This window comes from Corythoichthys intestinalis, chromosome 5 (assembly GCF_030265065.1).
Source record: "Corythoichthys intestinalis isolate RoL2023-P3 chromosome 5, ASM3026506v1, whole genome shotgun sequence".
NCBI lineage: Eukaryota > Metazoa > Chordata > Actinopteri > Syngnathiformes > Syngnathidae > Corythoichthys > Corythoichthys intestinalis.
The window spans coordinates 17,205,036-17,224,119 of record NC_080399.1 but is presented as its reverse complement, the minus strand read 5'-3'; the positions used below and the strand labels follow the sequence as shown (position 1 = coordinate 17,224,119).

Sequence of the window (19,084 nt, the reverse complement as noted above, 5' to 3'; positions counted from 1 at the left end):
GAAAGAGGGAGGAGGAGGAGACTGGTGATGAAATAGGAGGTGCGGCCAGGAGGACGAAGGAGAGAGTGAGGCTAGAAGAGAGCGAGAGAGAGAGAGAAAGACTGTGGAGAGGGACCATCGACACGCCTCCAGGAGCTGCGCAGACGCAGTGCCAACTTTGGCCGCCATAGTGGCTTCGGTACAGCATCTCCCTGCGTAAAAAAAGAGGTGGGGGCACAAAATGAATCCAAAAAACTGATGAAAAATTAACCTAGTACCGACGCAAATCTGCAACACATGTATGTAGGAGAAATCGTATACAACCAAGAAAAACATCAGCTTCCAGTGTGTTTATTTCAGGAACATGTGACCGGGACACACGGCCCTTGTCCCCCAGCCCGGCCTTGTTGTGTCACCGCCAAGCGAGCTGATGGCTTGCAGCCTCTCTGCTGCTGGCACCAAGTCAAAAAAGGCTGATAAGCACTTTTTTTTTCCATTTCATGGGCGGGAAGTGGGAAGAGGAGGAAAAACAGCTGCCCCGCTTTGTACGAAACAGACACCGAGTTGGTTCCTCCAAAATAAGAGCTGGTGTAAAGGCAACTTGAATATATTTTCTATGATTATCCTTGCTGTTATTACACACTAGCTCCCCCCTGTTGTCCTTCAGCCCCCCCTTTCTCTCTTGCTCCTCTTCCCTCGAGCTCCCTGCCACCTCAGCCACCAGCGTTTGGCTTTTTCCACTCTTGTGGCACATTACTGTAACGCTATTGTGCGACAACCGCCTGCTTCTTTTCGGCTAGGGTAAAAAAAAACAAAAAAAAACAAAAACAAAAAAAACAGTAGAGCTTGTAGTGTGAATGTCTCGGTCAGTAAGGGGGGACGACGCATCTCAGCAGAGAGACAAGGTGGGGGATTCAAGCTTATTCTTACTTTTTCAAAAATTTCCTGTTGTTATTTTGTGGCGGTGTTTAGCGAGGTTCGGTCTCTGTTCACTGCGGCTTTTGAAACTGAAACAAAGACCGTGACGACTTGCTCTAGGAATGAATACAGTAAGCATGCTGCAATAAGTGTGTTTTTTAATTATTGTTCATTCATCTGCGTGTGAATTCATGCAGATAAGTAGCTCGTGTGTGTATGGGTTAGGAGAATGGTGAAGTTGAAACAAGGGTACAAGGTTGCTTGCAGGCCACACTGTCAGCTTTTAGCAAGTTTCCTGTGAACACTTTTAGTTTTGCAACATGCCTGACTGAAAACGCGGTAGTTTGACATCAAGTATTTAGCATTAGCTGTTAGTTCTGGTATCACAGAAACACAATCAAGTCCGGGTAGAAAACAATAGGCCCAAATGTGAAGCAAAAGAAGATGGCGTCGTGTCATCGGCTACGTTTGTCAAATCACTATTATTTTGCGAACATTTAGCTGGGGTGCAGAAACAGGATCAGTTTTTACTGGGTTGTGTAATTGTTGAGCTAACACATTGTTTGTTTTTTATATTTGTTGTGCAAATTTGTACTGCAAGACCGTACTTGTATGCATTTTTGGACTAATTATTTTTCAGTCAATATGATTGTGTTTGTACAAATGATACATCAGTGACTGCTTTCAGTAGAACTTTAAAACATTGAAGTATGCAATATTTATACAATTTTGGCATGGAGCTGTTGGACACAAAGCACTGGGGTGGTAAAAAGTACTGCAACATGAGAAAAAAGAAAAAGAAAATCAAGGTTTGACTTTGGGCATCATTGTCATCATTAACATTCATAGAAAATGAAAACTATTATTGTTGTTTTTGAGATAGACTGATAGATTTTGCATTGATGGCTCTTTTTTTTCCCAAGAGCTGATGAGTTATATTCATAAGAGCTATTATTTATATTCATATTCTTCTATGTGACGTGGATACTCGTGATTTCCACACATTTTACTGCACGAGCACGTTTCCTTTTTGATTGGCTGCGAGAAGTCACATGGGTGCACTAAGTTTTAGGGTGCCGAATATGGTTCCATGGCTTACATAAACATGTTTTGGAGGCTTTTCCTCTGGGTTTGCAGTTTGTGCTTTATGAAAAGCAATCCTAGTTTTAAATGTGATGACTCTCAGTGGGCAGCTATGCCTTGTAAAATAAAACAAATTCAAGCAGAGACACAAAAGTGGTTAAGTTTGATGTAATTATGTTGTCATTAACAGTATGATGGAACTGATTTGTGTGCAGTGAATTAGTGAATCTCAACTGGTGGGTTGCCACTACGTCATAAAATGTAATTCAATTTTCGATAATTTAATGTGATTCTAATGTTGAAAAAAGGTTTCCTAACAAATTTGCGCTGCAGTTTGAGGAAATGTATAAGTAATAACGATAAATTTGATTAATTCTTTTGGTTTTGAATGTGGCTTAATTTTTTTTTCTTTTTTGCAGTGTTAATATTTTTCAGCAAGACTTAATGTAATTAATGCCTTTACTTTGTGTAAGTTTGAAAATTATTTCGTTTCCCTGATCATTGACTTAATAATATAGGCTTTAAAATGACAGGTTATTTTTGACGGTTACTATTCGGCAATACATTACTTGCACTTACTTGTTTTAAAGTGGGTGAGACCAGTTAATCATCCCTTTTTTTTAATAGTGTTCAAGTGTGTGAATCATATTATAACAACTAACCACAACTTGACATCCTCCTCGTGGCGGTGGAGGAGGTGGTCTGGCCTTAAGCGGCGCACGTGTCCAAACACAAGCTCTCTATTACACCCCAGACCTTTGAGGGCACTCCCCGCCAAGTCAGGGTGAGGGGTCATGACCCCTGGGTCAAAAGTGTTACACAGAGAGGCCAAGCGGGCCCATTGACTGCGCCGCCGCTGTTTGCTTTTAGAAGGTAAAGATTACAAACACATTAACTAATGCCGATTAGGGAGTGATCCCGGCTGGGGGTCGGAGGTCCCAGGGGAGCATGTTGCGTCTTATTAACAGGGCCTGACCTCTGACCCCAGCAGTCACCTCAGGCAACAGACAGAATGACCGCTTTGGGCTTTTTGCTTGAACGACGCCCGCAATCAGCAATCCAAATTGAGAAGTTCAAATGCGTTTAAAATTATACAACATGATTGAAGTCAGCACTACCTATCAGGGGATCTTGTACACCAATAAGGAGACTTCTTTCAATTTCCTTTAAAGACACTGGCATGTTTTCACTGCATCACTCAACTTTAAGAAGGGATAAACTGGTTTGCTCAGTGGAAGGTTGACACGCACATGTATGGACAAGTAGAGCTAATGAGCAGATTACATAAATTTGAACAGGCAGAACAGTGAAATGTGCACTTGGAGGTTGCCATCCGCCCCAACCACTCATGTCCGTGTGTGACGAGCACGATCTATGAAAATTGGGCCCAAAGAGTGCAGCTCAAGTTCTGACTGATTAACCCTTGATGCACTTCAATATTTTACACTACAACAGAATTACAGCTTCCGTGCAGTTAAAATACATGATAAGAAATCTGGTAAAATAATTAAATTCCTGCTGGATTGTTTTTGACTGAAGGTATTATAAGAGAGAAAGAAAAAGAAAAAAAAAAGTGCAGCTCAAGTTCTGACTTATTAACCCTTGATGCACTTCAGGATATTAAACTATAACAGAATTACAGCTCCCATGCAGTTAAAATACATGATAAGAACTCAGGTAAAATAATTGAACTCCTGCTGGAATTTTTTTGACTAAAGGTATAAGAGAAAGAAAATGCAAAAAAAAAAAAAAAATCCTCTATTTATGTAAAATGAACTTCCTGCATGCACGTTCTTTTTCTGGTGAAATGGTAAAATCCTCAAAGATCGACATGCCAAGTTCAAATTTTGTGTATTTCTAATTACTAATAATTATTCTAAAAACTTCACGTCTGTTTCACTATTCAAAACCATATTACAGCCTCCGTGCAGTTGAAATACACGATGTTAGGGAAGCAAAGTTTGAATGATGAAATTATTCATGTATTGTTTCACTGATGTTTTTTTTTTTTTTTTTTCCTTAAAAAGCAAATAAGTAAAATCCTGATCTTTCTAAATAAGGATGTCAAGCACATGTTCTCCACTTCATAAAGTGTGTACGTGGCACGATGAGCACAAAATGGCTCAACTGGGGCGTGAGCAGCATCACCAAACTGTACCACGTGATCAAAGTACGTAATACTTTTTCTAATTAACCCCTTACGGGCTTCAGATTTATTCACCACAACTGCAATCAAATACACAATATTGAAAACATAAAAAACTAAATGATCAAACTTTTCCTTGATATGCTCAAAAGTCAATAAAGCAAAAATATCATGTTTTTTTTTTTTTTAATCTTACCGTCTGAAAAGTCCATGCATATGTTCTTCACCTCTTAAGTGCTCCAATCAGCACCAAATGGTCGACGAGAGACATACACAGCAATAGTGGCCAAGTTCAAGGAAAGGCTTGTTCCAATTAACCCTTTATGCACTTTAATTTAATTAACTACAACCAAATTAGTACTACCATGAATTTCAAACACACAAAATTAAAACATGGCTAGAAATATAAAGACAAATTTCTTCTTGCATTGTTTGGCCTAGAGTTAAAAGCAAAAACAAATATGTAAATGCCTGAAGGTTCTGCAAGCACATGCTCCACGTCTATGTTCTCAGCACAAAAGGAGAGGAGGGGAAAAAATGGAGTGTCGAAATTTTGTACCATGTGGAAGTAAAATAGGGTCCAAGTTCAAGTTGTCCTTCTTTTGCAATTAACCCATTGTGCATCTGTGTTTCACAGCCAAATGACAGCTTTCTTTCAGTCCAAATATGACAACAATGTTCGTTCAGGCAAATTACTGGAATCCTGCAATTCTCCCTGCATTGTCTTAAAGTCGGAGGAGCAACTATATGAAAACAACAGGCTAGGACTGAGTGTTCTGTGAGCACATGTCCTACACGTCTTAAAATGGGCGCCTGTGCTTTGAGAAGCACAAAATGGCCGACGTGAGACAGGCGCAGAGTCGACCCGTTTGCACTGCATGAGACAAGTGTAATAGTGGCTAGTAATAATCAACTTTTGCCTCTTTAATTTTAGTTTTGAATTGCATTAACAGGCTGTATGTGGTTTCTGGAGCCACCGCAAGCAAATGACTGCCTCCGTGCAGGCTAAATATGACAAAACTAGTAACTCAGACAATTCAATGAGGAGAGCCTTAATAATGAAATTCTTCCCGGATTGTTTGGCCAAAAGTCAGTCAAGGCCACAGTGTTCCTTTGTGATTAGTACTGTTTTATTTACTCTTTTTTTGTTTTCCCAATTGAATTTATTAACAAATAGAAAACACTAGTTACTTGACACAGGCAAAACTTTACAAAAATATTTTGTGACTTGTTTAGAAGGCAAAAAGGGTAATTTCATATTATTTCAAAAAAAATTTCATTATCACAGTTAATTTACCGAGTCTATTTGTTGTAATATTACAGTTTCATATGTATACACAAATTAGTGTGTTGGGGAGTTACTCTTTGTAATGAAGCTTTGATTTTTGGATCGACAATTAAAAACGCAATTCATAAAATTACTTCAAAAATAGAAATATTGAAAATATACGAGTGATCTATAATTTTATTTTCCAGAATATTTGTGCAGTCATGTGGTCACCGTGTGTGTTTTCTCAGATAGTTGGCCAAAACTTGTTTTGAAGACTTGTGGGTGTTTTGTCTTTCCTTCTTCACATTTTAACGATTTATTATTTCAGCTCTAAACAGATATCTAAATCCCTAAAGATAAAAAAAAAAACAACGTGATTTAAGTTTGTATTATAAACACCTATTTTGATGAGATTTAATCATTATTTTCACATGCTGTAATTATATTATGTCAGTACAGAGCCAAGAGCAATACATCTTTTCGCTGTTCTCTGCCTTCATTGACGCATTTTGCAAATATCAAACCACAATAAAGCTGTGTTTTTTTTTCCAAACAGAAAAGCTCAGCTCACCTCACGTTGTCTGGCAGGCTGCAGAAAAGTGAGGAAGCAAATACGAGGAGAAGCAACTGAAGGGTTCTGCTGAGCAAGAGCAGGCAGCCAGTATGCGGACCTGATGGGTGTTCGGACCTCAGAGTGCGGGTCCACCTCTCCGAAGAGGGACGCGCCCTGGCTCCAACTACTGCTGCCAACCAGACAGCAGCCCAATGTATTGTCCTCCATCAGGACTAAAGCTGCAACGTAAAAATAAATATTAAGCAACCATCAGTGTGCCGTAATATGATTTTATGTGAAAACTGCATTTTGGAAAAAAAATCTGATTCCACATATTGACCACATGTCTATCAATGTTTCTTATGTTAACAGCAAAATAACTGCACACCGTGATGAAGCTATACAATATAGAGTCAATTTAACTTCTGGATCATTTCGATTTTCTTTTCGGTTGTGCCACAAATCTTGTGTGTATAGTTGACGTCCTAATTTGAATCATTGCAAAGCACCTTCTGAGTTTTGCATGTACATGCCCGAATTCTTTCACGAATTATGTTGTTTTCACTCAGAAATGACACAATATTTTTTAAAAAATGTGTGAGGGTTAGGGGGGTCTGGATGCTGGTGAAAAGAGGCTGCAATGAGTACAACATCTAGGTAAGAATCTAATTATAATAGCTACCATTTCATTTGGCTTAATCATATTAGAGCTCTTGAGATATCAAAAGGCATTGAATTGAGGATGAATAGTTTGAAATCATCAACAATGCAGAGATAATTGACCCATCTCAAGGCTCTTAGGTGATGCCTGGTAGGAAAATTAAATATCAGGTACAAATTGTGGTTCAAGTGCATCCATTTTAATATCCCAAAATATGTTGGTTAGGCTTTTTAAGTAAAAGCTGCATAATTACAGGTTTGTCCCGAGTAGTCATTTTGTTCATTTGAGTATTTCTCTTATTTTTACTGGCATATTGCAGAAGTGAACGTTTGAGTTGTGTTGCAGCACGAACTTAGGACAGTATTCTTGCACCACTTACGTGAGCACAAGCATTTTTACTTTTTTAACATCCGAATATTTTATTTACAAATAATGGAATACACAATCCATGTTCAACTTTTAAACAACTTTAGGCTGTCTTCAGAGGTGCAACAATTGATGTCTTCAAATTATCAAACAAGTGACAAGTATTTTGTTAACTTTTTAGAGCCATTTAATAATTGTGTACAATTTCAGATTTGATTTCTTGGATTCTCAGTTTAAGCAGACATATCTTTTTTGTGTTCAATCAAATTTAGATAACATCTCTCACTTTGGAAAACAATATTTTTGCTGATTTTCTAATATGTTTCAGTAAAAAACCGGTAACCATTGAATCATATTTAAAAAAAAAAAAAAAAAAAATGTATCTACTAGAAAAACCCTTATTTAGTGCAGTAACATGAATAACCTGTAACTGACATGTAGCCGAACCTGAAACAGAAGTGTGTATCATATTCTGAGCCCTTCACACTTATCAGGACCCAAGAAATAACTGTTTCAAAAAGTTTTGGTAGAATCATGAATTTTAAAAAATATTTAATAGCTACAGTCTTTTGTGTTAACAGCTATATTTCATAAACAGTAAAACTTCCCTCATGGTGCATTCATTCAACCAAAATATAACTCAGCAATTTTAATTGTTGCTTTCTTTGCTATTATTAAACAATTTACAGTTATTCAACATCATTGTCATAATTCCAATTTTGAAGTTAACGCAAATCTATAACATTATAGAGGAGTGACGATGTAGAAAATTTGTTTTTATGTTAACACTGCAAGAAAGGGTTTTTTGGGAGTTTTTTTGTTTTCGGGTTAGACTGAGTCTTATGGACATTTTTAATTTTGCTTTTGAAAAAGGGTAAGACAGTTGTGTGTGTGTGTTTTTTTTTTTTGTTTTTTTTTAAAGATGATTGAATAAAAATACTTTTATTGTAAAGGGATGATAGATGGTTCTAAACTCCAACTTTAAATTATTTTCACAGGATTCCGTGCACTAATTGTGCCTACTTTCAAACATTCTGTCCGCTTATCTTCGCCATCTTCATGAAAATAGAGAATGTGGTAGAGAACGTGGCCTTGGGAGTTCACACTGTGCTGGCTGTGGACGAGGAGACATAAGGCTGACGCTGACTCTGCACTTTTAAGGCAAGCGCCCTTTCACTCAACGGCGCCAGCCGGGTACACAACCTTTCTCGTCTCTAGAACACACCTTCTTATTAATGTGGGTCATTTTCGTATGCCAAAATGGCACTGGCCCATTTTGCGAAGTTATAAAGTCTGATTTTGGCACTCCACTAGGCACCATGTGGATTCATTATCATCTTCACACCTGCTACACTAAAAAAGTGCTGCCAAAGTGTATTATTGTACTTTTACGTGGTGGAACAATACAATAATAATATTTATTTTGTATAGATCAACTCATGTAAAACCTAGCTGGCGTACCTTTTTAATTATCGGCAGATAATTACAAAATTTAATAATGATTTTAAATTTGGCATCTTGTGATCAACATTATGATTCATAACAACTGATTAATATGCAGAACCAAATGCTGCGTGTATGCAAAATTGTACATAGTAAAGCATCCTGAGGGCACAAGAAAATAATGTGAGTTACCGTATTTTTCGGACTATAAGTCGCACCTGAGTATAAGTCGCATTTTTGGGGGAAATGTACATGATAAAATCCAACATATAGAACAGATATGTCATCTTGAAAGGCAATTTAAAATAAAAATACAATAGAGAAAACATGCTGAATAAATGTACAGTATGATAATGTTACATGATGCATGAACAAAGAAATGCGAACGTGGCCAGTATGTTAACGAGGGGTGCAACGGTTCAGTTAGCCCACGGTTCGGTTTGAACCTCGGTTTTGGGATCACGGTTTCGGTTCAGTTTCGGTTAGCGTTTTGAATGTTTTTTTTTTTAAACTGCCTTTATTTTGCTTTTAGGAAAATAAAAAAACACACTTAAAATGTAAACATTTTCGACTGTTAAAATGCCTCTTAGCTCTTTGGCTAGTGTGGTGACTGACTATTGAAATACACAGTAGTAAAAAAGTTACTTGGCAAAGTAACTGGTGTTACATTTAATGTTTTTCGTTTTTCATTTAAAAAAAAAAAAAAAAAAAAAACAGTAACCTTTGCTATGTTTGGAGGTCATTTAATGTTGTGAATCAACCGTTAAAGTTGATAAAATTACTCCCGTTTTTGCATTAGTTCCCTTCCGTCTACTTTCGACATGTGAACATTTTAAAACTGTTTCATCCTTTAAAGATAGACTCAAGTCAAGATTTTGCCGATTTAGGAGTATTTTGGTTAAAAAGTTACTCAGGTTCGCTAGGAAGGTTCACTACAACACAGCCTTTCTGAGACGTTTACTGCTCTAAAATGGCAGCTGTTTACCAACGCTACCGAGTCTGTCATTTTGCATGTAGTTCTAGATGCATGAGATATGTAGGCGTAGATTGTAGGCTGTCGGCTACAGTCAGGAAATACTGGAGCCGCCTAGCATTGAAAGCTTTTTACACACATTGTATATTAACCCTTGAGAGTCGAAGGACGCGCCGGCGCGTCCTCAGCACACGTCGTATTTGAAGCGCCCTCACGTTTTAATTACGTCACCCACATGCCGTTGGTTTGTCTCGTTTTAAAGTGCGGAAGTTGCGGTTTACTCTCGTTATTATTTGAAGTCAATCGACCACCTAAAACGTGAGATATTGTCATTTAAGTTTTATAGTTTTATTGTCCTCTCAAAAAAACATTTGTTTATGTCTATATTTCCATCATTTCTTGTCCTTTTTCAAAACGGAAACTCCATGAAAAAAACACAAATCAAACGAACCCCTTCGAAGTCACAGTGGAAGCACAAAATGCGTTTTTTTTTAAATAAATATAACTGCCGTGCGAGGTTCCACCGAACGAGAGGGACGAGTGTTCTGAAGCAGTGTGGCGGCGAGCGACGGCCGTTTGGATCGAGCAGCGACTTTGTGTGACTTTGAGATGAACGGAAAACTAAATTTAGCGCAAGCAATTGTGCTTTTTGATCAACTTGAGCAAGAGGATGGTCCAAATTCGTCATCATCGTCTTCTTCGGAAGAGTCCTCGACTGAAGATAGTGACGGATTTGAACACGTGGGTGACGCCATCGACGAGCAGAGGTAAGCAAACTCACTTTTTTTTTTTTTTTTTTGTGCTGAGAAAGTTTCTTTTGATATTGCAAGACAAAGTTAATTTTGATGCAATATAAGTGTGTGTTTGTGTATATAATAATAAAATTTGCATATCAGATCAAAGTCGTACGTGCACTGTGTGTATCCAAGGCAGGAATTTATAATTGTGGTGATCTTCTTTCTATATGAAGATTAGGGATGTAGCACATATTCAGCTATGGTATTCTTTCTATTGTCATACATATAGATTTCCATTATTATTTATTGCTGTATATATTTTTATTTTATACTTTATTATTTTCATAAATACTGACTTTTTTTCATGTACATTTATAGTGACAATGAAAGTAAAATGAAATGAAAATGGAAGGGCGGAAGGGTGGAAAAAGGACCGACACCCCATGGAAGTGTGGGCTGTGCGATGTCGCCCTGTGTCGAATTCCAGGACGAAACTGCTTTTCGGAGTGGCATGCCTGAAAAAAATTTAACTTGTTTATTGTAAATATTTTTGAAAATACTTTTTTCCCCCAATGTTATATATACATATATATATATTTTTTTTTTCCCCACAATCAGTCTTCTCAGTTTGTGTATATAAATGTGTGTTCAAGAAACTTTTTGTGTTAGATGGTATATATTTTTTCACTGTTCGGTCTGCTGTATATAACCTGTTTTGACTAGAGCATGTATAAAGGCAAAAAAACGCCTATGGCTATACCTGTTGTTTATGTTGAATTGTCAAATATAAGATTATTTATTCTAAATTTTTTGGGTTGAATTTTCATCCTAACATGTTGAATAAATATTACAAAGTTTCAAAACGGTTCGTTACGCATGTTTGGTTGTCAATTGGACATCAAGATTAAAAATTTTGACAAAACGATTTTGGAATTTTTGGTCTTTTTGGGCCCAAAATGATTATTTATAATTGGTCAGTGAAGGAAACAACAGTTTGGACATGAAGTTCAAGGTGTCACAAAAAAAGGCACCAAACCAGGCCATCGTAAACAACTGTTTCTTTGAAATATAAAGGCAACTTCAAAGGCATGCAAAATCAGACAAAATAGGCCCAGACCTTAAAGGGTTAAAACACAAAACATGCCAATAAATTTACAAACATTTCCAGCTTCCCTGCTAACATTGAATGCAAAACACTGCAATAATACATACAGACAGGTAACCTAATGCAATCTGTCAATCTGTAATATACATATATATATGGCGAGAAACAGACACGGCTGAAAATGCAGTTTCTGCTCTTGCACCCCTATTTAAAATAAACTGCTGTACTTTAAGCCAAAAGAACTGTTGTGTTTGATAGAACAATAGGTCTATATGCTGCCATAGCAGTTTCATGGCGCATTAAGCCCCCAAACTATTCTTAATTTGTCCATTTTACCCTCGAGACCCCCGTTTACAGACACCACGCAACCGCTTTTGTTTCAATTCAGCTATAAAAAGTATTATATTATTCGAAATGTCTATCATTTTTAGCTTAGAATAATTAATTGATGTTTAATATCTACTTTAAAAAAAAAACGACTTTAAAAAATTATTCACTCGCATATCGTAAACTTTAAAAAAAAATTACATCACAATGAAATAAATAGTGTTTGTAAATAGGTGACGGATATTTACCTCAAAACGATCGCTTAGTTCAATTTTTTTTTTTTGTTACTGTCGCATTTCCCCTTGTTATTTTAGATGATATATAATCGATCCAAACAAATATTGGAAAAAAAAAAACATTTAAAAAGGGTAAATCTTAACCACTCGATGTCTACGATTTCTGAATCGCGACCCTTGTCATATTACCGTGTTTCACCCATAAAATCCCCAAAAAGTCCGGCTGTGGCCATTCACAGCTGTGTCTTGACACTGGGTGATACATGCTGCACAGAGTTTTTGGATCGAAAAAAGGTAAGTACTAGGGTTGTTCCGATCATGTTTTTTTTGCTCCCTATCCGATCCCCATCGTTTTAGTTTGAGTATCTGCCGATCCCGATCCGATTTTTTTTTTGCTCCCGATTCAATTCCAATCATTCCCAATAATTTTCCCCGATCATATACAGTACATTTTGGCAGTGCATTAAGAAAAAAAATGAATAAAACTCGGACGAATATATACTTTCAACATACAGTACATAAGTACTGTATTTGTTTATTATGACAATAAATCCTCAAGATGGCATTTACATTATTATAACATTCTTTCTGTGAGAGGGATCAAGGGATAGAAAGACTTGTGACTTTGTATATTGTGACTAAATATTGCCATCTAGTGTATTTGTTGAGATTTCAGTAAATGATACTGTAGCCATGCTCAAATGCATGATGGGAAGTGGAACCATGACTGTGCGTAGTGCTACCAATTGATATATCTTCTCTGCGTTGGGACATAACATAAGGTGTTAAGAATAAGATCAATTGCTACCTTGCTTCCCCACTTTGCTTCCCATGATATTTCTAATCATAGGGAGAGGGATTGTAAGGCTTTAGCCAATTAAAAAAAGGCTCCAAAGGCTGCCAAAATTCACTTTACTCATTTTACGCTGCCTTTTATCTCTCTATATAGGTAAGACGGCGCCATTACAGATTGAGCGCGACAATGCGTGGGTGGGTCGCGCTGCGCATGCATTAATTGCGTTAAATATTTTAACGTGATACATTTTTTAAAAAATGTAATTACCGCCGTTATCGGGATAAATTTGATAACCCTACCTTAAGCCTAAACTAAAGACTCTGGATGAGTGCAACATTATGTTTGTAACGTTAAATACAATTGGAAAACGATTTAATTAAAAAAGAATATATATATATATGTATATATATATATAAAAAAGGCATGGCCGATATTTTTTTGCCGATTCCGATACTTTGAAAATGACGTGATCCGGACCCGATCGATCTACGCGATAATATCTCGTTAAAATCATGGTGTCTCTGATTATGCTCGCTCATGCTCTCACCTCGAGTTAGGGTTTAGGGGTTATTTTTTTTAGGGGTTTAATTTCTTACTTATATTTTTAAATGCCCTCCTGTTCAAAAGTTTTATTCCCCCCAAAATTGAGAATTTAGGCTTTCCAATGATTTATCACACATGCATATAGGTCAAGTTTGAAATTTGGCCAAATTGGGGGTCTCAGAGCGGAACTTTAAGTCACATGAGTGTTTTCTGCCATATATATTCCATTGTGATTTTTTCCCTCTACTATTTTCTATATTTTTCTATCCAATTTTAGTATGCAGCACCAAAATGCATCACACTGCCCCTAAGAGGCCAAGGCTTACAAAGCAGGAATTTTATTGTTTGGTATTGCTAATATTTTAATGTTGCTAATATTCTAATGTTTTAGTAATCAGTCATTTTAGGTTTTCTTCTACTTATAGGTAAGATTAGAATTTTTGTCCAATAAATCTGAGTTAAAAAGTATGAAATCACTCAATAATCATGTTAAAATATCGCAATTCCAACAAAATATCCTGATTATAGGTTTTCCCATGACCTCCCAGCTCTACTATTAATACTTAACTACTGTACGGACTTGTGATTTGGAGCACGAGGGTCACAGTTTCTGAGTATAGCAGTAGTTGGGAGGGATGAGAGTCTGCATCCTGACTAGGGGGCCCTTGAGCAAGGTAGATATTTGGAGCACGAGGGTCACAGTTTCTGAGTATAGCAGTAGTTGGGAGGGATGAGAGTCTGCATCCTGACTAGGGGGCCCTTGAGCAAGGTAGACTCCTCTTGGGATCCATCGACGTAATCATATCAACCTCAAGTATGATTTGTCTTTAACTGCTAGCTAAACCAGTAGTGCATCATTTACATTGCCTAATACAAAAATTCATTTTTTTTTTTAAATTTGAATTCTGCCCTTCTGCAATTTCCCACTCATTTCTCGAGTTTATCATTTCTGTTGTCTTTCTTGTTTGGTTCAATAAGGAAAATAAAAATGACTAACATATATTTGACGTAAAATACTATGAAATATTTAATTTGTTAGTACTATAACTAAAAACTTTAATTGTATTTCTATACATATGCTATTTATAGATTATGCATTATTTTTCATTTATAAAATGGATGCAAGGAAATTTCATTTACACACTTTCTTGGCAATTACCCTGATTTGGAGTGAGCGAACAGAACAGCAGCAGCTCTCTTCAGTGCTATCAAATCGCTCTATAATGGGGCTGGTGAGGGAGGCAGGATGCACTGTTGAGCGTATTGGGGGGGTATTTGTTTGATAAACTGGCACACAACCAAGCGCTAATGCCCCTTAAATGTCAGCCACTATGTATTGGGACTAGAGAAGAGAGCACATTCATATTTTAGTGAGGCGAGCGGGTGTACCCAGGGACACAAGGATGAGGAATGGGGGGGTGAAGTGAGGCTGCACACGTGAAGTAAAAAATTGGGAATAGCTGTAAAACTTTTTTTGTAAAATGGAAAAAAGAATCAAAGTTGGCTGTCTGACTGCGTCTATCACTCGACACACTGGTGTTGTACGAGTCGGTCGTGAAGGGGGGGGCTTGGATCTGGCATTGGGGGTGGGGTGGGCTTGCCGGAGCGAGAGAGAGAGTGATTTTTTGCAGCGGGGTGAAAGGCTGGCGGTCATGTGTGCAGGGCTCATGACAAAAGGCCCTTTTATGTGCAGCGTATGCAGATAGAGGAGGCTCCTTTGTGCACAGATGGAGATCCCATGCCTGGGTCTACCCGCGGCCGCCAGGGAGGGAGGGAGCTAGGGCGAGGGGGCGTTGAGTGCCATCACTGTGTCTGGTGGGGGGAGGGGCAGACCGAGTCACCCCGCTGCCAGGCTCGTCGGGAGGAGGCAGAGGAAAAGGAGGCGGAGCTACAAAGCTTGCTCCCAGCATACATAAGCTGGTTGGTAACTATGCTTTGCAGGTGGAGAAAAGTCAAATATTCACTGCCTGACAGATAGCAACTACTGCCAAACGCCTTGCATTTTACTCAAAGTACTAGCACAAAAACAAAACGAAAAAGGATTATAGGGTCTGGGGGACTGATTAAAATTACGTGCTTTTATTTTTTTTATTGTATTTGTGTATGTGTATGTATATATAATATGTACTAGTTTCCGTAGAGGCTATATATATTTTTTTTTTAACACTCACTCTCTCAAACTGGCTCTGCCTGTGTTATATCATTTTAAAAACTGTATACCTACATTTAGGGGCTTGCATTCCAATTAATCAAATATTTCACCTGAAATGTTTTGAATGTGGTTTCGTTTTCATTAATTAACAATTCCAATATACAGTGTATCACAAAAGTGAGTACACCCCTCATATTTCTGCAGATATAGAGCCAGTTGTGTGCTTGTTTGAACAATGTGCTAATGCTAGCGAACGCATGCTAACCGTTTATGTCAATCCTGTAATAGCACCTAATTATCTTTTATTTATTTATTGATGCGAACCTGTTTGGTATCGAGGACAAAATTGATTCAGCAAATTATACGGACGTCCAGCATCGTCATTTGGGAGTTTATCTCGCTGTATAGCCAGGACCGAGCCGTAGCGTCCTGGTGAGGACAGTATATTCGCATTTCGTTGTTCATGCACTGTACACTGTACATTTATTCAGCATGTTGTTCTCGATTGTATTTTTATATTAAATTACCTTTCAAGATGACATATCTGTTCTATGTGTTGGATTTTATCAAATAAATTTCCCCCCAAAATGCAACTTAATACTCCGGTGCGACTTATATGTTTTTTTTTCTCTTCGTTGGGGATTTTATGGCTGGTGCGACTTATGCTCAGGTGCGAATTGTAGTCCGAAAAATACGGTACTGCTTGTCATTTTCCCTCCAAAAGCTCTTGTGACTTGTGACAGGAGTGCTGTCAGCATTGCTGCAGAGATTGAAGAGGTGGTGGGGGGGGGTCAGCCTGTTAGTGCTCAGACCTCCCGCCGTACTCGTCATCAAATTGGTGTGCATGGCTGTCATCACAGGTGGAAGCCTTGTCTGAAGACGGAACTAAAAAAAGCCCGCCCCTCTCATCAGACCATAGGACATGGTTCCAGTAATCCATGTGCTTTGTTGATATGTCGTCGCAAACTGTTTGCGGGCTTTCTTGTGTAGCTTCTTGTGTGGCTTTATTTTGAGTTATTTTAAGGGGAATGAGTTGAGGGTAAAATAAATAAACTATTATCTAAGCTGCACACAGACTACTTTAAAGTTTCATTTTGTCAGTGTTGTCCCATGAAAAGATATACTTAAATATCTGCAGAAATGCGAGGGGTGTACTCACTTTTGTGATGCACTGTATAATGCTTCATACATTAGAAAAAAATAATAAATCATTCTATGCCATTTAGTAATACACGTGAAGGAAGTCCTTGGAAAAATTTCCAATGTGGGTCCCTCAGCCCAAAAGATGTTACCACACTTGTAAACACACATTTGCCATCACGAATATCCTAAGCCCCTTTCAGACTTATATCCTGCTAAAGTCCCATGTAAGGTGACGCGGGATTTACCCGTGCCGAGACTTTCAGACATTACCCGGGTTAGACACTTTTAGATTTGTCCCGTGTTAGCGACTCGGCGCTCTCCGTGCGGGGATAGGATTTTATAACCCGGATATTATATCATTTTTGGTCGAGATCAGCAACAAAATAAACCACAGATTTCCAAAAGATCGACGATGGATGGTCTCTTCCTTGGCTCTAAGATCCAGTAGCAATTTAATTTCGTTATGTTCCCAGTTGAATTTTGGTATCTTTCCTGTTTGCCATCTTGATAATTGCGATGTTTGTTTAGCGCTTTTCATCTTCCTGCGAAGAAAGAGGAAATGACGATCCGCCCGCCATGATATTTACGACATCAGCCTTCATGTTGTGACGCGGGAATTAAACGGCTGCTTTCACACATGCTGCGTCCCGGGTAAGTGCCGGAAATTATATTAGGACGCGACCCGGTTATGTCAATGTCATCTCCGTTATCAGTCGACCCGGGAAATTGCTTACAGACATAAAGGCTACCCGTTTAAATCCTGGGATTTAACCAGAGTTTTAGTGTAAAGTAACCCCTCAAATCAGGCTCACTATCACCCCCGCAGAATTGCAAAATTGACACGAAATTAAGGAGCTTATTTCATCATTTTGGTACGAGTATTACGGACCATTTTTTTGTGCGTGTGTGGGATTTAAAGGTACATCAGGAGAAGAGTGGTTACTTTGATTAAAACGTGTAACTCTTGATTAGGGCTGCAGCTATCGGTTATTTTAGTTCGAATAATCGAGTAATTGGATAAGGAACATAAAAAAATAAAATACCTGAGCTGAGCCTCAAACGGTAGAAAAAGATAAATGCTATAAAATGCTAACTCTTTTTATGTGGGTATATAATTCTCTTAACAAATGTTTCAAACACATATTCCCACAAAAACACGCTGAATATAACTATACACTAAATTACGAATGCATTAAAAACTATTAGCTCAAACAAAAACTAATGTTGGTCTTAACAGGGAGCAGCTGGACTCACCCATGTGAAAAGAGTTAAACAAACCATTACAACGCCACTTTAACGAATTCTTAAAGCAGCAAAATTTAATTTTTTATTAAATTTTAAAAAAATGATTATCAATGTACAACAAAAGAACATTTGGCTAACTTACATAGCAAAGGTCCGCTAGCTTAAATGGTATAAAACGCAAACTTTTTTTTTTTTTTTTACAATGTTCTTCAACAATGTTCTCCAATTTCCACCTATCCTTGAAGCGTCGGCCGTCGCAGTCAACTTTCGTTTTTTTGTTGATTGTCGCCATTTTAGAAAATTGGGAGTAAAGGGTCACATGGGGTAATGTTGCTTAGAGTGCTGCTGCCTTTTAGTGGGTAAATGAGTGTGTAAGCTACTTCATATGCTGGTAGCAGTACTGCTGACCAATTTATTAAGTCTGTGTGTGGGCCAGACGTTATTGATTTTATGACACAGGCTGGGGGCCGGATGAAATTTGTCCACGGGCCGCATTTGGCCCCCGGGCCGGACTTTGGACATGTCTGTTCTAAACAAATAAAAGGTGATTTGATTTTATTTGACCTAGAACACATTCATAACTTAACAGTATGGACATGCAGGTGACAATGTTTTTTAATAGTTAACCTATTGTGGTTCCTCGGTTTTATTATTATTATTATAGCTATTCTTTGTTCCGCAGCCCCTTTGAGCTCAATTTGACACCCTTAGAATGCTTCAAAATGCACCAAAATCGGCAGGCAGGTCAAGACAGGTGCAATCTTTGATACCGTGTAAAGACAAATTCCAAATACACCCTAGCTGTCATTCTTTGTCCCGCCGACGCTTTGAGCCCTACTCTGACCCCCTCAGAATGCTTCAAAACTCACCAAACTCAACAGCCAGGTGAACACTGGTGAAAACTTCGATAAAATGTAAAAAAAAAAAAAAAAAAAAAAAAAAAAAAAAGCGTAAATGTGTATAGCGCCCTATAGGAACTAAATCAACATTTCATTTCTTTCTTTTTTTTAAGGTGAAAGAGGAGGTAAAAACGCAAATGTTAAAACTTAGAACACATCAGTACTATATGAATGGGATACCAAATGCGGTGCTTAGACTGCCGTTAGTGCTACATCCAGTTTTCTTTGGGCGGGCAGAGCGTGTCCGTGGGTGGGTACTGCCCCCTCGGTAACGCCCCTGACGTCTAGTGCCGTCGATGGCACTGAAACATGATCATTCACTCCAACACTCCAAGTTAAAATGGATTGGTTTAGTGCTGCAGTGGCCAAACTAAGTACTCTACAAATAGCCTCAGTGGGTGCAACCTTTCACCAATATGGTGTTTTACAAGTGTAATCTTGGATTTCACTCAGTTGCTACTTGATTCAGCAGAAACCTCATTGGTCAGACTGTCCAGTGCTGGATTGGT

The 19,084-nt window shown here is 38.0% G+C and overlaps 1 protein-coding gene and 1 long non-coding RNA gene across 4 annotated transcripts in view; one reads left to right on the top strand and one right to left on the bottom strand.

Annotated features, from left to right (window-relative positions):
• pparab (peroxisome proliferator-activated receptor alpha b) overlaps window positions 1-19,084 on the bottom strand; it is a 184,005-nt gene that overhangs the window by 138,843 nt on the left and 26,078 nt on the right. The window contains exon 2 of one of the 3 annotated variants that reach the window (XM_057836788.1): window positions 5,968-6,188. The exons of 1 other annotated variant lie outside the window; for it this stretch is intronic. The gene's annotated coding sequence lies outside the window, so the exon portion shown is untranslated. Of the gene's footprint in view, window positions 1-5,967; window positions 12,909-19,084 lie in introns of those variants that run through there. One more of the 3 variants, XM_057836790.1, reaches the window with a different exon arrangement.
• LOC130916243 (uncharacterized) lies at window positions 234-14,674 on the top strand. Its single transcript, XR_009063241.1, has 3 exons — window positions 234-884; window positions 4,008-4,150; window positions 5,953-14,674. It is a non-coding gene; the product is annotated as an uncharacterized LOC130916243 (long non-coding RNA).